This window comes from Pinus tabuliformis, chromosome 1_2, assembly GCF_031772625.1.
Source record: "Pinus tabuliformis cultivar Carrire ecotype Pingquan chromosome 1_2, CPIR1, whole genome shotgun sequence".
NCBI classification, from domain to species: Eukaryota; Viridiplantae; Streptophyta; class Pinopsida; order Pinales; family Pinaceae; genus Pinus; species Pinus tabuliformis.
Window position 1 is genome coordinate 991,616,111 of NC_142298.1, and position 23,797 is coordinate 991,639,907.

Consider the following 23,797-nt stretch of genomic DNA (forward strand, 5'->3'; position numbering starts at 1 on the left):
AGGAATGGAAGGTTTAAAAATTAATTCTATGGAAAACCTATCAGGACTAAACTCTTCAGAAGGGATAAGTCTAGAGGCTACGTTAGCTAACAGGTCTGCGCTTGCGTTTTGAATTCTTGGAATTGACGAGATGTTAAATGCTATAAAATGCGAAGTGAGATCTTGCACTAACGATTGATAATGCTTTAAATGACTAGACAGGCAATGTATGGTGTTACGTACCTGTTTTACGATGATCTCGGAATCTCCAAAGACTTGAAGATACTTAACATTCAGTCCGATTGCTTTGTATAGGCCTTGAACCAAGGCTTCATACTCCGTTGTGTTGTTCGTGCAATCGAACTCAAGTCTGCATGTGAGCATAATCTTGTTCCCGTCCGGGTTGATCAGAATGCATCCTGCTCCTGCTCCCTCGTTGGATTTAGATCCGTCAAAATATAATTTCCAAAATAAAGAAGTATTTACAGAATTATCTAAAAAACTAAAACATTTCGAGTCATCAGTTTGGGAGAAATTTTCAACTTGGGATAATACTGAATTCTCTAAATATGGTGAAATATGAGCACTGAAATTGCCTAAGAAAGAATCTGTTGCGTAATTGCCTACAATGCTGCTATTGTACGTGATGGCTTCATTTTCTCCTTCTAGCTCCATCACTATATATTTCTGGTGCAATTCTCGTTCAACCTTTATCTGATTCGGTTTACCATTGTATGGTAACCACATGTGCGACTAGTCAGTTGAAAAATCTCCGTGAAGTTTCTCTGACCAATCCCTGCTGAGAATTAAGCCATAGAACTCAGGGATATCAACTACCAGAATGTCGATAACCTGACACACTTTTGGGTTAGACGACAATCTTATGGTCACCTGATTTAGTTCACCAATCACTTCGACTTGTGATCGATCAAGCTGAATTATTCGTACCGCGGACTTTTGAGGTTGCACACTTAATTTGGCACATATTGACCTTGGCAAGATATTTGTTGAAGCACTAGAATCGACCAAGCAATTGTGCACGTTTTTGTTGAAGATTTCGTATGTGAGGAGAAAAGGAGGAGTATGAGATCTTGATCTACCTCCAATCAAGGCGATGTCATTGGGATCAATCTTATTGATCGTATTAATTGGAGGTCTTCCCAAATTGTGGGAAGCTACAGCTGTAGGTAAAGATGTAGTAGGCACAGCATGTAATTCTTTCATCATGATTTTCTGCTTGTGTTTCAGTTTACTCAATTTGTACAGAGTGATATTAGCCCTAGTCTTCTTCATATCATCAATGATGTTATAGTCCATTTCATCCGACACTATTAGTGTTCTTGATGGAGGCGTCTGTTCATATTGGACCGGGCTGAGCTGGGTCGCTTTAGCAGTTGTCTTTTTGTTTACGACCCTGTCTTTTGTTGCAGGGCTTGCGCCCTTTTGTTTTGGGGTAGTTTGGGGAGGATCAAGCTGATTTTTTCTTCTCGTGCTAACAGGGAGTGCCTCTTGATCCTCTTCCTGTGGGAGGATGAAGTCCCACATTCCTTGAAGTTCTACGACTTCTTCCTCGTCGGTCTGCCCTTCAGTGGTATTCTCTTCTTCTTCATCTTCCTCAGATTCAACGTTTGAGACAATAGTGGGTGGTTTCACCTCGATGGGAGGATTTCTTTTAAAAGTCCTAAAGGGCTTTTTTGAAGAAGTCTCAGCTACTTGCTTCTTGATATCAACCATCTCATTGGACATGGCTTTCAAAACTTTTTGTAATCCTTCCAAGTCGAAAGGATCTTTTGATTGCTTCTTCTTGGTATCTTCTTTGAAAGAGATCTTCTTTGATTTGCGCTCTTCTAGAGCGAATCTCTTTTCTAAGGCTACTACGCGTTTTTCCACTGCTAACGCTTCTGTCAAATTGTCAACTAGCGTGGTTTTATTCGCCCTATCTACGAAGATAGCTAAGTTTGGAGGTAAAGTTGTGATGTACCATTCACATCTAACTTCCTCGCTGGGTTGTGAGGCAGCGGGGATTTTGTTGAGGATCTTGTTGAACCGTAAGTTAAAATCTTTGATAGGTTCTCTAGCCTCAGCCTTAAGATTAGATAGGTCATTAATCAATGTTGCCGTAGATCGGTCATCACCAAACTTAGTGAGGAACTGACTTTGGAAAATGTCCCAGCTTGTGATGGATCCGGAAGGTAACGAGAAGTACCATGACCCGGCTGTTCCCTGCATAGTATAGGGGAAGAGCCAGACAACAGCGTCTTCGTTAGTAACTCCGTTGAGGTTGACCGAAAGCATGAAGTTATTGATATGTTCTTCGGCTAACATTCCTGCTTCTGGGTTAAATTTAGGTAGCCATTTCTCTGGATGGGCCGGTATAGGACTCAAGGGAGGTGGCATCAAAACCGCCCCAGGATTGTTCCAAGGAGACTGAGCCATCGCCGAGTTGCTAGCTAATGGGAGTGCAGAAACTGACCCTTGATACTGAGAAGGTGAAGAAATCAGGATCTTCGATGTTTGAAGAGGAAGGTTCGTGGAAGATGGGAAAGTGAGTTGGAATGGAGAAGTGGGTGGTTGACTTCGCGGTGAGAGAGTTGATACGGACGAAGTGGATGAAAGAGTCTTACTGTCAGACTCTTGGGGTGTTTTCCTTGCTCTTTTTCTGGTAGGAAGAGGGAGTTCACTTGGCGGCATGCCAAATTTTTCACTCTTTAATCTGGTAAGGAGATGAGCAGGGTTGTACTGCGAAGTCACGCTGCTTTTAGATCTATCAGACCTCTGGTTAAAAATGGAGAATCCCTGGAGTTTACGAATCAAAGTTTGAATTTCAGGGGGTTCAATAATAGATTGGTCTGATATATGCGAATATGTAGCAGTGGTAGATACTCGAGCGACTTCAGATTCCGGATTAAACCGTGTAGGAGAAGTCGGGGGAGTTGATGAGGGTGTATTACTCTCAGAATGGTTTTTAGATATTGCTTTGGGTGCCATTCATACTTCAGGCCCTCCTTCTAGCGCCAAATATGTTGGGGGCCCCGAAATCAGGTCGACAACAAGGGGGATACCCACCCGGTCGGGAACCTGGTTGGCGGCTCCGTATCCGTTTGATGTAGCGGGTCCTCTGGGGATGACGGGACCAGCTTCCCGTTCTAAGGGGTGTGTGTGTAGAAATAATGATGTATGTGTGTGTAGGGAATGAAAATAGGAAATTTCTAACTATTCTTTAACTAGTCTAATTCTAAATTCTGAAATGATTCTATACTACTTTAATCTAATAAAGACAATACCTCTAATCTACACTAACCCGGGGCAAAATTTTTCCATTATGCAATCTAGAAAGATTTCTCAAAATAACTGGTAATGAAGATTATTCAGCTATTATGAAAATATAAATCAATAAAGATGAACCTTCTTGCATAAAAAGTTAAGCAAGACGATTGTGAACAACATATTGCATAATTAGCTATTTATGTATCAAGCATAAATCAACGACTCCACCGTACAAAAGTGCCAAATGGTAGTCCACTCATTCATACATTAACATATAAATAACATCAGTTGTATATTACTCAAAGGATGCAAGTAAAAACTAGTCAAGAGATAAAAGTACCATTTATGACTGATTTAAACCTACAGATTCTAAGCAATAATGATCTATCTCTACTTGCTTCTAATGCCTACTAAGAGTACAGAAGTGCAACATCAGTAGCAGGTATTAAAATGCAAACATAAATAAATCTTTATCCGTCCATTCATCAAAAACCCCCTCCGAGGGTGCAAAAGTGCATGTTCTGAGGACAAGTTTTTTGACAAAATTACGGACCCTTCTCCAATGCAACGAGAAGGGTTAAATACTAGTTAACCGACTAATTTTACTTTACACAAATTCAGGGAACGGCTTCAAATGACCGCCCTGTTACTAAAAACAAATTTATTTCTAAAACTTAAATCTAATTTCCAACCGTTTCTGTATCTGCTCCTTAGTGCTGTAATGAATGTGCTGTTCGCTTTGAAAGAGTCGGCTGGTTGTTTTGTTCTTTTGTTCGATCTTGAAAATTAGAAACAACAAGCGCTGGAACCTCTTCCTGTTAGATCAGAAGATATTTTCGAAAACCTTTCTCTGGCTGGGTGTATTCGTTGTGCGCACACTTAGCATAACCCAGTTTCTTTCCGAACTGATTCTGCTGTTGCTATTCTGGTTTTCGGTCGTGCAAATGACTCAATGAGTTAGAAGTCGCGCTGTATGGACAACTCCCTGTTTCTGGAATTATTTCCGTTCTTTGTTCCAGGCTTTTCTGGAGCGTCTTTCTTCTCTTGCGCTTCTTTCTCTGCTTTACCAAGTCTGGGCCTCAGGATCTTTTGTGAACACGCTGCTTTTGTGCGCCTTTGACTCTGAGTCTTGGATAGTCTATTCTCATCAGCGTCTGTCGAGGGATACTCTGGAATCCGTGGTTCTGCTGCATGTGGCAACCGATTGCGGAGGCATTCTCTCTCTGTTGTCTTACTGGCACTCTTTCCTTTTCTTTAGATGTTTCCTGCATGTAGACTTATATCAGTTGAATATCTTGCAGTTTACGAAAAAAGAAAGGAAATGACGAGACGATTGATATGAAAGCATTGAACTTAAACGAATGCGGAATTAATGAAATTTATCACGACTTGACCCTTTGATAAGTGTAATGCAATCATTTCTGGATACTCAAGCATGTGATCATTAATTTCGCTTAAGGTGTGCGTTTAAATTTTCCTTTGATTTGCTGGATATGTCGGAGGACCCTTGCGATGAGTTCTTCCCGCGATTGGTATCGCAGTACCGATGGCTGCGATGTTACTACGTGCTATCCCAGATCGCAATTGTCGCAGATCGCAGTTTTGCTAGGTTGCAAGTCGCAGATCGCAATATCGCAACTCGCGATATCGCAAGTTTTTCCCCTTTGTCATTTCGTGCTGCCTCATGCGACGTTGCGATGTGCGACGTCGCATATCGGCCGTCGGCGTTTTCTTTAGGTTCACCTCTTTCAAATGCTTTTAATGCGCGCGATGCGATGGGTTCTCGCGTCGCTTCTTTTTAGTGCACTTGTGCGCTTTTGAGCAAGCGCTCTTCCTCTATTGCGATGCGATATATAGCCTTTTTTGGGAGCTGATGCAAAAAGATTAAAAACAAACAAAAATACTTTTTTTTTTTTGGATTTTTTGGCTAAGGGTCCCCCTTTGCTTGATAACATCAAACAAAGAGGGGGGTTGTTGGTGACCACAACATGGCTCAAAGTTAGCTTTAGCCGGAAACTAAATATTTTCCTCAATGTTTCTGATTTTTCGAGATCACCCTAAGGTGCAGGAAAAAGAGCATACGCATGAGAAAAATCCTTCCTTTCTGTTTCTGATTTGCCCAGATCGCACAGAGTCGCAGGGCAAAGAGCATACGCAGAAATGAAAGGTATAGATCTAGTAATAAAAAGGCTAAATAAACCGAAACCGAAACAAACAGAGAGAAAATAACTGTAAACTGCAAATAAACACTCTATACCTCCAGATCTTAAAAATGACGCAGCTAGGGCTATCGGAAACCTTTTCGCGTGAAACGAAAGGGGTTCCTCACTGGAACAGATGCTCCCAACACAAAAAAGCATTCCTCTCGGCCTGAAAACACTCAGAAACAGCAGATCTAGGAAAGGGCAGTCGGATGCAATTCTACTGGCCTCAGATTTGGATCACCAACGGACGCGGCCCTCAAATAGCTCTGATACCATGTAGGAATTTACAGGGTAAGTTCCTCAGATAGAACACCAAAGGACACCGCTCACAACCACATCGAAGATCAATACACCAATATTTTTGACGTGGTTAAAACCCTCAAAGAGGGAAACAGTCCACGGCCTGAGCCAACGCAACCACTTCAGGCAATTTATTAATAAAAGAATGAAAATTTACATAAGCTTCTCTCATGCACGGATTACCCTACAAATGACCCTCCATGCGCTTTAAATAGAAATCATGGACCAATCAGGTGTCAAGCCACGGATCAAGTGTCAGTAATACCGAGGAGAGAATGAACTATCGGATCACTACATATCGTGACCGTCGGATTGTATGTTACAAAATGTACAAGGTAAAGAAACACACTTTACCTAACTCTATACTAGACCAAGTTGTACTTAACTATTTCCTATGTGTCGGAATATCCTAACATTGGTATATAGGCTCTAGTGCCTCCTTCCTTCTCCTATTGTGTCATATTTGTAAATCCTTCAATCCTATCCCAATTTGTTCTTAAGGGGGGATGTTAGGATATTCCGACACATAGGAAATAGTTAAGTACAACTTGGTCTAGTATAGAGTTAGGTAAAGTGTTTTTCTTTACCTTCTACATTTTGTAACTTACAATCCGACGGTCACGATATGTAGTGATCCGACGGTTCATTCTCTCCTCGGTATTACCGACACTTGATCCATGGCTTGACACCCGATTGGTCCATGATTTCTATTTAAAGCGCATGGAGGGTCATTTGTAGGGTAATCCGTGCATGAGAGAAGCTTATGTAAATTTTCATTCTTTTATTAATAAATTGCCTGAAGTGGCCGCGTTGGCTCAGGCCGTGGACTGTTTCCCTCTTTGAGGGTTTTAACCACGTCAAAAATACTGGTGTATTGATCTGCGATCTGGTTGTGAGCGGTGTCCTTTGGTGTTTTGTCTGAGGAACTTACCCTGTAAATTCCTACAATAAGATTCCACCTTTCAATGGAAAAAATTACGATGGATTACGTTTAGGCTACCATTTTGTAAACAGATTACATATAATAGTAGATGCAATTTTCAACATTTATTTGTGACTTTTTAAAAAAGCTAAAGAGAGTTTCCAGCCTGCCTAACACTTTTAATCATCAGTTTCCCTCACTAAAATCAAATTGATATATTTATCTATGTAAAATACTGCTAAAACCAAAGTCGAGTTTCACGGCTGTTACCTACTTTCTTAAAAGAATTGAGAAAAAATTTGAAGGTAACAATTTGAAACTAAAGGGTTGATGTAAGGAGCTTCCCTAGATTAATCTAGGGAGTTACAGATTCACTTTGCTTAAAAATAACCAATTTGAAATGATTAAAAATTAACAAATCTATTATTATAAATTTATAAGAAGTTTTTATTGAAAAATTCTAAAGAAATATAAATATATTGATTGCTATAAATAAAAAATGCTACATAGTAGCTAGTACATGAAGACTCTATGAAAGAGGTTGTCTATTGTGTTATAAAACATAGACATTTATACAATACCAAGCTCGTAAATCTATAGAGGTTTTACGGATGATCATTAACTTTCTATCTAATTCTGCCGACTCCCGCTGATTCACATTGATGACTGGTTGACTCCCTGCCAGCTATCACTGTCATATGATCAGGAGTGATTAATGTTCTAACACCTCTTCTTAGTCACGAAAACCTAAACATCAACTTGCTTGGTCTAAGTCTCAGCTAGGCTTACAACGATATATTTCATTTTTTCCTTCTTGCTAAAGGGTCCATTCTTATTCATTTTCTAGTGCAGTTTCATCTTCACCTTTTGGACTTTCCTTACAAACTTCCTCTACTCCTTTGTTACGTATTTAACATCAACAACCTTTTCTGGATTGGGATGCAAGGCAACATCCCAAAGAAGGTAATCCAATTGATGTTCTCGCCACATTCCATGATGAGCCACCAAAATGCACTCATTTTCGAACATAAGCGGACTTTGAACAATATCCATTGTCGTATCCTCCATGGTCGTAGTCATCTTAGAAATGGATCGAATCAAATTTCTAGAAATTGGGTTCAGGGACAAGAAATTTTTTCTCTCATGTGGAATGGACTCCAACTTCCGATATTTATGGTCATTAATAAAATCATTATGTTGATCTAATAATTATTGTGACTCAAAAATGCTACCTGAATAAAAAATATTACCATGCCCAAAAATACTTCCAAATGGGATCTCTAAAATGCATCATCAAAAAGATCAGTATCCAACATTACACCACTCATTGTCCTCCAATCAGATCGATGACCTTCTACGTGGCCCTCCACACACGGTACTCACTAACAGTGCTCTCTGTGGATTGAACAATGCATTCAATTTTCCTTTAATTGGCCTTCGAATCTCAATAATATTCCATGCACTTAGAAAAAATGCGGTCTTCACACAAAGATCTCCAGCTCAATCTCCAGAGTCATCTCTCTACTCTGCCTTACAAACAAATTTTCTCAACAACAATTGGCAGCTCTTCAACGGCTCCTTTGACTTCAACTAATTTCTAGCTCCACATGCTATTGTTTCACGCTTCATGCTCACCTTCAAGCAACCTCATTCACCATTGGAGTACACAGAAAAAACTCTTCTTGTCAATGCCCATTGATGATTCAATGCAGCTCCTTAAGAAACTCCTTCACTACATCATAAATTCTTTGTCAACTTTTCCACACAAACTTAGCCTTACGCCTAGGGCTGGCTTCATCCACGCTAATGTCAAGAGTCAAGCCTCTCTCACGACACTACATAGAACCCCACCATGATTTACGCACAACAACTCCACCATAAATGAACTCTTAACCACATACAAATGCACTTCTCCCACACATAGGCATGCCTTTTATCTTAGATCTTGGCCCTTTGGCTCATTCCAATCTGTTTCTCTGAATTCACTAGTTTGTCTAAGTTGTACCTCCATTTCCAAGACACAATGAAAGACCTGCAAGCTAAACACCTCCTTCTTGGCACACACCTCAGCGTTCTACTGTGCCCTCACACAACATACACAATGCTCAACACATTATCTTAACACATCCACGCTATGGTTCCAATCTCTTCCACAGCACAAACTCCTTCAACATACAAGGTAATGGAATGACAACCAATTACCACAGCACCATCAGCGACAATAGTGGAAACAACTCTTTCACGTCCTCACGCTTGGACCAGAACGCAACACACTGCCCTTTTCACGCCACCGAGCCCTCAAAAACGATGTTGATTGTCTGGCTAGTTTCCTTAGGTGCACTCGGCTTAGATAAACACATAATCTCTTCACACACAGTCTCCAAAGCATAGTTCCCTCTTCAAACATCTTCACAATGCTACTCAAATCCACTGCACTCTCCACTGCAGGAACTACTCCAGATACATAGTGCTCCTCAAACTCATACCCTGCCTCAAGTAGACACTACTTGGCCTCTCCTCTACACTTCACTTTTGGATTCAATATCCAATCAATTCAACGCAACTGACAATGTTGTGTGTCTTCGCTACCTAGAACTCATACCAACATCTCTTCACACGCAAAACCGACATGAAGAAAACACAAGAAGGAAGGAAAAGATCGACACATGAAACTCATTTCTTAACATACAATAATTCCTTGGTGCTCACAATATCTACTATTCTCCACAGAGTTCAAGTTCAACAATGCCTCTATGCTTTATTTAATCCTCTATGAGTCATGAAGCCACACGAAAGCCGCACCAAAACTCCACAATTGACTCGTTCAACACAACCAACCCTCCACAACAATCTGATTGATTCTAGATCTTCACACGCGTAGACAGTACCACACACAATTAGACTCGACACAAGGCCTCACCATCCCCACCTCCTCAAGCCACACTTAGCACTAGAGGTAACAACTCAAATAAGGGAACACACATTGTGAGGTATCCATCCCGCTCTTCCACGATGACTCCAAGCTTACAGAGCCCTCTCCAGTCCTCACACCAGAGAGCTCAAAACTCTAGTTTTTCGTCAAACAGAAGCCACAACTGAAACCCTCAGCTCTAACACCATGACAGAAACTTGAAGACACTATAAAACAATTTGTCTATTTCATTACAAAACACAAAAATTTATACAAAACCCAGCTGGTAAATCTATAGATGTTTTATGGACGATTATTAACATTTTATCTAATTTCGTGGACTCTCATCGACTAACATTGACAACTCCCTAACTCCCTACCTACTATCACGGTCATATGATTAGGTGTGATTAATGTTCTAGCAAATCTTAGCTTAAATATAGCTTAATTTTAAAAAAATAACAAATACAAAAATTTCATCACAAAAATAAAACAACTAATAAACTATTGTACTGTTAAATGTCATTGCCAAAAATTATGAAATATGATTAATTAATATTGTCTAACATAGATCTATGTGTGAGTGTATTTTACTTTTATTAATACATAATTGTTTATAACTAAATCTATTAAAATATATTTTTAGCATAATAATAAATTATTTTAATAATATTTTGAAAAAATTATAATTCATGAAAAACAGAAAAATTTAAAAAAAAAAATTAAAAAGTAAAACAAAAAATTAGTAACTAATAGAAATGGAAGTTACTAAACAACACATAATAAGACCTCAACTAATCACCTTACAAATAAATAAATTTAAGTAATAATAAAAAAATAACAAAAATTTAGTTCCTAATGTTAAACTATGCATAAGCACCATAAATTTTTGGTCAGAAACAAACTAATGCAGAGTCAAAAACAAAATTGAATGTTTTACCATAACTGTAGCAAGTATAATAATGTAAATAATAACATGATTGTTACAAATAATAATAATAATAATAATATCCGCAATTAAACCAAAACTATTTTTAAAGAAAATAAAATGTAAAGCCAAGGCGATGATCCATTGCCTAGATATAACGTGCACGGTAGATCCAAAAACTATTATTATATAAAATGTAGTCGTAAAGATAGTGAAATCACCAAAATAGAAGCATTTCTGAAGCAAAGAATATTCTGTTGACATCCAACAAATCTCATCTGTTTATTTAAAAATAAAATAAAAATATGCAACCCAACATCAACCGAGTTGAAATTGCCAGCATTCCATTATAGTTCTGGAAGATATAGAGGAGGTGTAAAGGCTTATAAAGATGACATTATGGTGTATTCAATGCAATTCAGCACTAAGGCCTTCAATGGGAACAACGGTGCGAATATTAGAGAGTGTTGACACCTAATCATAGGGATTGGGTGAACAATTGTAATTAGTGTAAATAAATAATAGAGAAGATGGAGAGTCACTAGGAGATGAACTGAACAGTCACTCCCTCTTGTATATAATAATGAACAACTTGAATTAATAACATAATTTCATTTAAGGAGTTACCTCATGGTCTCACATGGTATCACAACCAGCTCCATTTTTGGCATCCCTTTCTGCCATTGTAAATCCCTTCTACCATTTTTTTTCAAAAATTTGTCCTGCAAACTGAAATCTCTATAAAATCCCTCTAAAACCACCCACATACCACTCCACTAGCTATATATTGGCTATACATTGGTATGGGTTCCTCTCAATAATTTACGGCATCTACAGATTACTTATAGTCAAGTTTCACATCAAATCGGGGTTGTTCATAAGGTTCTGAATGACAGGCATATTGATCATTTCACCACATAGTTGAGGTAAATATCTTCTCATGTCTTCTACTTTCTGGATGTCACCTAAGTCTACCACGTCCACCTCCCCTACTGGAATCACACCTTTGTAACATATTTTAAAGTACGCATCTCCTTCTGTGGGTTGTCCATACTCAAGCCTTACAACATACCACGCGCTATCCACTGGACATTTGTACTCCAGCTCCACAGCCACGAAAAAATGTGGATAGTGTTATGAACAAACCGTCTCTAGGAAATCTGCAAACTTTTCTGAGAAGAAACTGCTTACATTATTTCTTATTAAAACTAGAACGTAAGGTTGGGAGGTAAATATCTTCTCTAGTTGCCTGAAATAGCCACGATGCTGCCCATAGCAACTCATCCGAATATCCAATCGATGCATAGTACTTCTTTGCTGCGTTGATACACTCATCATATAGCCCACGATATTGGTCCGCGAATTCAAATAACTGCTTTGCATGCTGTAACAAGGCAGAGGAATACTTTCCATTCGATAATGTGAAGGCAATAGAGGTTGCTGCCACTACCATTGCAGTTTCACCAGTGAGATCAAGCACACCATCCCCACATACCACCTTCCATAGTGCATGTGCCTCTCCAATAAGACCTTCCCCACATAATACCTTTGTCTTCATATATCAGAACCAGATTTTTTTTAGGAGCAAAATTTTGCAGCTGAAGCCTTTTCCTTCCATAGTACACAGATTTTACAATGCATTCATTAATATCTATTGTGGGAGTGGTTCTTAATGGGAAGGAGAATTATCCTGAATGGTCGTGCAAAATCAAGCACACTCTCATTTTTAATGAGTTGTGGAAAGGAGTGTGTGTTGGAGATGGAGACAAAGAGCCAGAACAACCTACCTCAAACAAAGAATTCGTCATTTAGGAAAATAAGAATGGCAAGGCTTATGCATTGATTGCAGCATCAGTAAATGAAGAGGTGAGTCGCCATATCTTTCCATTTTCAAATGATTTTGAAGCCTTACAATAACTAAAGGAGCTTTATGACTCACACTCTGCACTTGAAGTTTTTCAACTCATGCTTAAACTCTTCACCCTTGAATTACAAAATAATGATCCTCTTGCTCTTGCATCATGAGTAAAATTTGTAATGCATGATATCAAAGTCACCAATGTTGAACTGGATATATCTGTGATATCTTTTCTCAAGGAACTTTATCCCACTTACTCAAATTATCTTGAGTCATTGCAAGCAAATGGAAACCTTAAAGATATTACCATCGACTCCCTTGTGAAAAAATTTGCTAAAAGAGAGAAAGCTTTTGGGAAGAAGATAGCTCCCGAGTCTTCTGAAGAAGTTGTGTGCCTTGCTCATAGAGAAAAGAATCTTGCTCATGATTCTTCCAGAGGAAGAAGTGGTCGAAGAGAAAAGGGAAGAAATTTTAGAGGAAGGGGGGGCAGACACTCTCAAGGAGAAAAGACAGATTTGCACTGCATACGCTACAAAAGAGATCGATCACATGATTCATCCACATGGAAGTTTCCTTGGGAAATAATTGAGAAGGAAAGAAACCAGCCCAAAGGTAAAACTAATGACAAAGAGAAAGGTAAAGCACCTGAATCCGCTCACTATGTTGTGGCACATTGTACTATTGGAGTAAATGAAGGCTTATTTAATGCTTCACTTGCTTCTTGGAAAAATGATCGGTTGCTTGATTCAGGAGAAACTTGCCACATGACTTTTAAAAGACATTTTTTTGAAGAATTTACTAACAATGTTGATGGAGTAGTATACTTTGCAGGCAAATCAAAACTCAAGTCATCAAGGCTTGGCACAATCAGGCTTAAATTCCCTGGTCTTCCAAACTTTCTTCTAAATCATTTTCTATATCTCCCACAACTGAGGAGAAACTTGTTATCCTTGGTCCACTTACGTCAGCAAGGACACTCCATTCATATGTTTGATGGCAAGCTTTAGGTAAGAAAAGCATAAGACCACTCACTTGTCATGACGGGTATAGAAGAAGAAAGGCTTCTCAAGCTGTAGGGCACCTCTGCTCATACACAAAATCTCTCATACAATTCTCATTATGAAGAAGGTACATTTCCATCAAGTTTATTATGTCATGCTAGATTTGGAGACTTGAACTGTGATAGCCTTCGCTTATTGAAGAAAAATGGTGTTACTGGTTTGCCTACAATTCCTAGGAAACTTAAGGAATGTGATGCTTGCATTCTAGGAAAGCATAGCAAACAGTCTTTTCATGATTCACATTCAAGAGCACATAGAAAATGTGAACTCATTCATTCAGATATATGTGGTCCAATGCATGTTCCTTCTGCAAATGGAAATAAATATATGATGACATTTATTGATGACTACACCAGAATGTGTTGGGTTTATTTATTGAAGAACAAATTTGATGCTTTTCAAACATTCAAGAACTTTCATACATGGATTGAAAATGATGCACAATCTCATATTGGCTATATTCGGACTGATAATGGAAAAGAATACACTTCAAATGAGTTTGAAAACTATCTTTGCCAACATGGGATCAAACATCAAACAATTGTACTTATAATTCCCAACAGGACGAAGTAGCTGAAGGAATGAATAGGACAACCTTAAATATGGTATGCTCCATGATGTTTTTCAAAAATGTAAAATTGATGTTTTGGGCTGATGTAGTTCTATGTGTTGTATATGTAAAGAATAGATGTCCATCTAATGCTATTAGAAATAAGACTCCTTATCAAATGTGGCATGGCCACATTCCTTCGGTAAAGAATCTCAGGGTCTTTGGTTCCACATGTTATGCCTTGATACCAAAGGTACATAGAAATAAACTTGGTGCAAGAAGTCGTAAGTGTATCTTCTTGGGGTACTCAAACACCTCCAAAGCATACCGTCTCTATGATGAAGTGAACAAAAAGTTTGTTGTATCTAGACATGTAATCTTTCCTGAATCATCCAAAACTGACATTGTTGTTGACTGGAAACTTGATCACTTGGATAGATTCGCAAATGCAAAATCATTTCAAGAATTTGATAATCAGATTCCACATCTTGAAGGGGGGATTCCTATACTAGATCAACCTGTGAAAACTTCTTCTGAAACACTCTCTCCCTCGCATGAAACTCCAACAATGGATGATACTTTGAGTGATATGATTGATAGAATTGGGAGACTCAATCTTGATTCAATCCCAACTCAATTAATGGAGCAACCTGTACCATCTGAGAAAGGTCCCCCAAAGTGGCTGACAAAGACACTTGAAAGTGTTCATGCTGATGAGTTTGGAAAGATAGGAACTAGAAATTCAAACTGACAAAATGGATGTGATGTAGATGACTCTGATTCACCTGCTGGTATGGATGTTTCTTATGATTGTGAATTGAATTTGTCTACAAATTTTGGACTAACTTCCTTCAAAGAAGATGCTTCTCATGATGAATGGAAAGAAGCGATGCAAAAGGAGTATGATGCCATGATAAAGAATGGAACTTGGAAGCTGGTTGATCCTCCATTGGGAACCAAACCAATTGGCTGCAAGTGGGCCTACAAGAACAAGTATAAAGTTGATGGCTCACTTGACAAGCACAAAGCCAGGCTTGTGGAAAAAGGTTTTGCATAGAAATAAGGGGTCGATTATGAGGAAACTTTTCCCCCATAGAAAAATGGGCTACCATCTGGACACTCTTTGCCCTAGCGGCTCAGAACAGTTGAAAATTCCATCAAATGGATATAAAAACTACTTTCTTGAATGGAGATGTAAAAGAGAATGTTTTTATGTCCTAGCTTGAAGGATTTGCTGTGAAAGGACATGAACATAAAGTATGCAAACTTGTGAAATCCTTGTATGGCCTGAAACAAGCACCGCGAGCCTAGTATGAAAAACTAACTGAGCATCTTCTGAAACTCAATTTCAAACAATATGATCTTGATGATGCAACTTTGTTTATCAAGAAGTTTGGCAAAATAATTGTATATCTTGTGGTATATGTAGATGATCTTTTGAGAAAGGGGAACAATGAAAGCTACATTGCATCCATAAAGAAGGAATTGAGGAAAGGTTTTGAAATGACTGATTTGGGCTATGTTCATTACTATCTTGGTATTGAAGTAACTCAACATCCAAAGTCCATATTCCTTTCTCAAAAGAAGTACATTGGAGATCAGTTGAATAGGTTTGGCATGACTGAATGCAATCCTCTGACTACTCCAATAGAACAAAACATAAAGCTCAAATCCATTGAAGGAAAATAATATGAGGATGCAACAAAGTATAGACAACTTGTAGAAAGTCTCAACTACCTAACTACTACCAGACCAAACATTTCGTTTGTTGTTGGAATCCTCTCCAGGTTTATGTAAAAGCCTTGTGAGGGACATTGGTCTGCTGCAAAAAGAGTTCTAAAGTACTTCAAGGGAACTCAAGACTTTGGAATCAAGTATACACAGGTGGACGACTTCAGCTTGATTGGATACTCTGATTCACGCTTCGATGGAGACAAAGAAACTGGGTATCTACTTTAGGTTATGCTATGAGTCTTGGATTAGGAGCTGTCTCCGGGAGATCACGCAAACAATCAGTTCCAATAGATTCCACAACAGAGGTAGAATATGTGGCAGTAGCTGAGGCAACAAAAGAAATTGTGTGGCTCAGGAAAATTCTTGAAGATTTGTAGGTAAAACAAGTACAATCGACTCCACTCATGATTGATAATACCTCGAAATTAAATTTGGCCAAGAACCCAAAGTTCCATGATCGAACGAAGCACATCAGTACTAAATATCATCTGATTCAACATCATGTTGAGGCCAAAACAATCCATCTCCGCCATTGTTCCACTAATGAGCAAATTGCAAACATCTTCACCAAAGCGCTTGGAAGAGAAAAGCTTGAAAGATTCAGAACGATGCTTGGACTCACAAACATCCCTTCAGATTAAGGGGGGAATGTTAACACCTAATCATAGGGATTGGGTGAACAACTATAATTAGTGTAAATAAATAATAGAGAAGATGGAGAGTCACTGGGAGATGAACTAAACAGTCACTCCCTCTTGTATATAATAATGAACAACCTGAATGAATAACATAATTTCATTTGAGGAGTTACATCCTGGTCTGACAGAGAGGGACTTGGAGATAGAAGATCGTCCATTAGACTGCACACTCCCTTTTGCCCCTTCCATAGTTTATGTAAGCCAACAATGATACCACTCTATCCATTGTTGAGTAAATTGTAACATACATGTCTCGTGACAGTATCCATGAGGTTTGAGCGAAGAGGTTTGTTAGCTTGGCAATACAATTCCTTAAACCTCTTTTTAACCTCGATGTTGGTGTTACCCTGAATGTAGTATTAGATGATTCTCAACTTGCTTATGGAGTTCCTTAGAAACATTTGAGTAGGAATGGTCATTTTATCTGGATGGAGATCTCAGAGAATTTTTTTTTCAATGGCACAATTGATCACTATTTGTATTTTCAACTTATTAATATTTATAATAATGCAATAATGAACCATCACTAAAACCAACATGATTTAACAGATTTTAAGAGATTAATTGAGAGTTTTTAATGTTATTTATATAATGAAAAAGAAAGGAAATAAATATTATTCTACTATAATACTATTTTTTTTAATTAAGAAGTCATTAATTCATGGTATTGTGGTAATTATTTTGGATATATGTTATTAGTGTAAAAATATTATTTGGCTTAATTTTAGATTGATGAAATAGAGAGAAGAAGATTGATCATTTTAATAGGTATGCTTATTTTGGAATTAGATTTTAAAATTTTGATTTAATTATCAATAATTATTTTTTGGATAGTAACATTTAATTTTTATGAAATATTTTAGAATAGTTTTAGTAATAGTCACATATTAAGGATAGACATTTATCCTAAAAATAGTTATACTCATTGTGATCTCTAGTTAAATTTATTATACCTACACAACACATGGTATTACACATTGAGTTTCCCTTTGAGTGTGTATTAGTTTGTCTTTCACCAAAAATTTCTACTCCTTATACATAGTTTAACATTAGGAATTAACTTTTTGTTGTTTTTTGTTATTATTTAAATTTATTTATTTGTAATGTGATTGATAGCAGTGGATGTTTTGTAACTTCTATTTCTATTAGTTACTAATTTTTTGTTTTTAGTTCTATATCTTTTTTATTTAAAATTTTTTATTTTGATTTTTTTTCTATTAATTCTATTTTCATGAATTATAGAATTTAAGATGACTTATTATCATATTAAAAACATATTTTAATGAATTTAGTTGTAAAGAAAATGATATATATTAATAATAAAATAGAACACACACAAACACACATATATATAAATATGTATATTAAGTGTATATATGTTAATATAAATAATATTAGTTAATCATATTTCTTAATTTTTGGTGATGACAATCAACAATACAATGTTCTAGGTTTTACCTAAAATGTAATATTTAGTTTTGACTAAAATATTATTTTTATTATTAGGTATTAATTACATTAAAATTTTCGTTTTGAGTGATTATTTTCCTTAATTCAATATTAAGAACTATATTCTAACAATTATTTCTTTATATCAAAATATTATTTATTAATAAATATTATTTATTTAGTCAAATCTAACCACTATATTATAACCTCTAAAAATTTTCTCTTCATCTATTTAACTTGATGCCAAGATCTCATTCTTCATCTTCTCTAAGGATATGTGATTTTATTAAGCTATATTGAAATTAAGCGGTTTTTTCTAGCTACTATGTAAACCTTGCTAATTAATGAAATGCCATAAGAATACTAGTTATGATTTTTTTCCCTATAGTATTAGTAAGCTAAAATATTGACCCATAATATTATCAAAAATTATTTAAAAGTTAAAAATCCATCCACTAATAAAAATAAATCTCATAGTTAAAGATCTTATACCTATACTTAATTCATATATTAATTTTTTCTATAATTAAAAATAATAATAAAAAATAAAATTTGAATTGAATAATTTTTTTTTAATCTGAAAGATATATTTTAAAATAAATATTTATATATTTATATATATTTATTAACGATTTAATTGATATACAATTACACTAATTTATATTAAATTTAAATTTATAAAATATTTATATCAAATTTATATCGTTAAAATAAATAGGTTAATATTTACATATATTTATTAACCATTTAATGATATGCGATCACACTCATTTATATTAAATTTAAATTTATAAAATATTTATATTGATTTTAAATTTATGAAAAAAAATTAATCATGAATTTTCAATTTTCAGTTTACTTTTACGCCTAGCATGGTTTCTTTCTATTCCACTATTTTTACTAAGCTTATATATATTAATACTTTTTGCGCTTGTATATTTTATATATCGTTTGTTTCCGCAATAAATATCAACATATATGTTACTGTTTTTCCGCAATAAATATTAACATATATGTTAATGTTTTAAGAAAACTCAACTTAAGCAATAAATAAACCAGAGAACTGTGTAATTTTTTTATTTTTTTTTTAAACTAAATTTAAGCAATAGATAACTGAGAGAACTGTGTAATATTTCTATGGCTTTTATAACTATACTTAAGCCAGATAACGGAGAGAACTGTGTAACATTTTTATGGTTTTTTTATTTTTATAAAATTATGAATAATAATACTATGCAATTTAATAACAATAATGTTTGGTCTGAAATTTTGGTTTTTTTTAATCTCTAATCAAACCTTATGCATCACTCATCAGATTCTCTTAAAAAAGTATTAGTTCGAGTTTATCTGGTATTTTTATTTATATTCTTTAAGCTTCAGATTCTCTTAAAAGAGTATTAGTTCGAGTTTATCTGGCATTTTTATTTATATTCTTTAATCTTAAGCACCATAAAGGGGATAAAGGAATCATTTTGAAATTAACTATTAAAATTTAAATGTGACCCTTGCCTTCAAATTTAATCCTGATCAGAGGTATGGATTACAGAGGACCGCCATTAGCACTACAAAGCAACCATTCAGATTGTATTTCGAAGGTTGATGTGCACGCCACTATGTTCAGAGGTAGAGATTTAAAAGGGGCCCACCATTCGCGCCCCAAAGTCACAATTCCTATTATATTTCGAAGTTTTCCAAATTTATTTGTAATATTTGAAATTTTATGGGTATCTTTAATATCTATAAAATATTATAATAATAAAGTTGATGTATTATAATAGTGTTGATGTATTATCAGATTTTATAAAAATAAAAATATACATCAAATCTAATAATTTTTTTTTTATTTTATAAAATATTTGAATGAGATAATTATATATAATATTTCAATTAGATAATTAACTAAGTATTATTATTATAGTGTATTTTTATATAAGTTATATTATTTTATTGATAAACATGTTTATTTTAAATAAATCAATTATCAATAATTATTAGGTGGATGGTAGAGATTTAATGCCCTTTAGAATATGATGAAATATTTATAATAGTATTAAGGGTTATGATTTTTCTTAGTTAGGCAGAATTTACCTAGTAAAGTGGGGTGAATCTACATTGTTAAGAATATTGTTACAAGTTCTTTAAAATCTGTATATGTTTAACACATATATTAATTCTTTTATAACAAATAATAATAATAATAATAATTTAAAATAACCTCGAATGGGGTGATGATCGAGATTGAAAGAGGGGAGGGGGACGACAATGGCATTTGGGCACCATCCCTCTTGGCTAATGGGTCGCGCTACATGTCAACTTGTCCCCAACGAGTTTAAATGCTAAGTGGGGTGGCAATAAAAGAGCACCCAGCTACACATATGAAATGACACCAGGAGATGGTTTCTGACTTGGTTGAAGTTTTCGAGCATGCATAGTGAAACAACATTCTAAATCTAATCATGGCAATTCACTCCTCAACATTTACAAATTTTAATGAGGTGGGTGAAGGATATGAGTGGCTAATTGAGTGGTGAGAACTGTGGAAAATTTTTGCAATGCAGGATATTATTATATCTGGTTGAGCGCAAACCATGGAGTAGGTTTTGTGCACTTATAAGCTCTACAAGGATTTTTTGTAATAGATAACATTGTGGAGTATCAATGTGTGGTAGGGGTGCATCATGTAGTGAAGAAGATTGGATGCCAAGGGTTTTCAAAGGCAACATGCTTCGAAATTTAGTTTAGCACGAGCTAACATCAAATCTAGTTGAGGATACACCTAGAAGTGGTAGCAATTACCTTGTAGCCTTCGTGGTTTTAGCTTACTAAAGCCAAATATGAAGTGTGTCTCATAACTTTTTTTCTTAAGTTCAATTGGCTAATATGCAGTAGTGTTGGACAGGGAACGAAGTAGGATAGAAAATTACATATTTTTCCTTATCGTTCTTGGTATTTTTCTCGTTACCCCTTCTTTCCAGTCTTTGTAGTAGAATTGTGTAACATCCCTCAATATACCTCATACCAAATAGACAAGATTAACTTTTTTTACAAGCATGTGATATTCAAGAAATGACTTAACGCATACTTACATTGTTCATCAAATGATATAACCACGATCATTAAGTGAAATAACCATAGAAATGAAGCAATTAAATTGCCAGAAGGAATACTCATTAGCACAACTTGTTAACATAAAGCATTATGTTGGAACTTCACATCATTAACATTGTTTTTTTTTTTTTTCTATATAATACTACCTAAGCACCCACGGGAGATTTGAACTGGTGACCTATCGCAAGGAGTGCCTTAACAATACACCCAATCACTATCAATCCAAAGCCCCATGGGCCACATCATTAACATTGTTAACTTGATGAGAGCTTGTTAATAACACATTGAATGAGGTAATTTCCAACATTATGCAAGGTGTCAATATCATCAACATAACCAGATAGGTAAGCACATAAATGGACACTGATATTACCTTGGAAACCCCAAAGGGAAAAACCATCAAACATTTATTTTATTAAACATTTTGTGAGGAAGTTCACCCACATTCAATGGCAACAATGGAGTCCATCCCTAGTCCATTGCTAAAATTTTACAAAACAAACATAATATTTTAATTCACACATAACTAACTAGAAGTAATTACATTAAACATGATTTCATATTCCTCAAGCACTTTACCCAACAATTCTTTGAGCGAAATGTCTTCGTGGCATGGTTGCTTTATGTAGTAAGTTACGCCTTGTGAACTTGTGTTTGATGATCTTCCACTCTGTATGTAACAATAATTATACCTAATGTGCCCATCACTTGCAATAATATTAGCTATAATCCATCTTTTTATTGGTACAAAAGGGCTTAATTACAATCCATATTTCAATTAATGGTTGTTCAACTTATGCAAATGCTTGGATTAGAATACTACATATTAAGTTTCTCTTGATAATGCTAGGGGAGTTGCTTCCTTTCACACAGAGTCAAGGCTTCATATTCTACATTTGGACATTAATATTTTATTGTATGAGAATTTCAAGGCGAAATCTCATATTTCTATTCTGGAAAATAAATTTTGTATTAACTTAGAAGGTGGAAAATGCTATTATGTTAAAGCTTCAGAATATGCTCAACATTAATACAAAAATATTCTCTAGCATCTGAATCTCTTAGAATATGCCTAACATTCCATATTTTTGTCCTCTAGTCTCCATCTAGGTGAAGTTCATCTATGAGGTATGTTTAGGCTTCAATATTTTATATATTCATTAGATGCATAGACACAAGGAATCCACATTAATGCATAGATGATGTATCAACATGCATAGTGCAATAGATTTTTTATACATAACTGCAATTATCAATGTTTTGAAAATTTCTCTAATAATTAGCTAATGTGTACTAGAACTCGACGGGAAACTAGGTAGGATAGAAACTTGTAGCTTTTTCCTTATAATTCTTGGTATTTGTTCACTACCCCTCCTTTATAGTATTTATAGTGGAATTGGGCCCTTTTCTTGGTTGAAGACGAGAGGTATAAATGTTTGTTTCCATTTTCTGGTAATGAAATATGATTTTCATTTCCTTCTTAGGTTTTAGAGATTATATTTTGTTCACAAGTTTCTTATAGTTACTGCATGGAGATTTTGTGGGTATTTTTGTAACTATCTAGCTTGGGGTGAGGGAACGGTTGCAATGGGGGTATTTATGTGAAGTTTTGGTGGTGTATTCCCTTATCATTCAGTTCCTTGATCTCTAATTTATCCCCTTATTGGTGTGTTGCAGTTGGTTTGGTCGTCCTCGTGCTTTGTTAATATGTATGTGGATACGTGGCATATAATGTTTTGAATATGGGGAGACTATAGGATTGTATTTGGTGTTGTTGGTGGAATCTAAGAGGGGTATCATGATCAGGGTCTTCCTCTGGTACTTAATTATATATCTAACAAGTGGTTTGAAGTGCCTTTTATGGGTATGAGGGTTGGTGTGAGAAGGATATGTGGTGAAGGGCAGAAATTACGATAACTATCCCCTTATGGTTGGTTATCAAGATACTTATTTAGGCTGCACCCCGCACCTTTGCTTTCATGGTCCTTAGATTATGCAGCCTCAGCCACTCTCTTTATCCCTGTGGTATAATAGGTTTGGTCAAGATGCAACCCCCATCATGGAATTCATCTTGTATGTTAATCATGCCAAGATGGAAGAGCAAGAAAGATGAATCGAAGAAAGGTCATTTCCATTATAGAGCTCATGAGAATTATTTCTTATTTTAACACGGTTAATTTACTTATTTATAGACATTAGAACAAGTAGACACTTTTAATATTCTCTACTAAAGATGATAACCTCCTTATAATATCCTTTTTTTATTCTTTCCTCTAAATTTTTATAGAAATTGATTTTATTCTTAAAATTATTAATATTATCGTGATTTTGAAAAACAATCTCATCATTCTAATAGAAGGAATATTTATGCCATCCTCAATTAAGAACAGGGTTGCTTTGGAGAGATTTTTCAATTGACTTTAAGAAGCCTTTGGTCTTCCAAGTTGTTTAACATATTCCAATACGTTAGGTATCTATTCATAGCTATGTTGTAAATGTGAGGAAGCCATATGAGGAGTATAGGGTAAGATGTATTCCCTATAATGTCAAGATTATAGATAATGTTTTTTTTTTTAATTGCTTTATCTTTCTCCATCACTCCCTAGAGATACTACATCCCAAAACATTGCATTCACATAAAATAAAGGTAGTAATGAGAGTGTCAAAGAGGAATTTATTCTAATCCAAAATACAAAATTCTATTGGTTTAGAATTATTGTCGCACCCAAAATAAGCTTTCCACCCTCCATTCATCCTTTTCTCAATTCCATAATTCTAGTTGAGGTCATGGTCAATTGGTTGCAAGATATTTCAAATTTATTGTTGTC

The 23,797-nt window shown here is 35.6% G+C and overlaps 1 pseudogene; it reads right to left on the minus strand.

Moving 5' to 3' along the window:
- Positions 1-11,703: 11,703 nt before the first annotated feature.
- On the minus strand, positions 11,704-12,069 carry LOC149209391 (endoglucanase 19 pseudogene; annotated as a pseudogene).
- Positions 12,070-23,797: the final 11,728 nt, after the last annotated feature.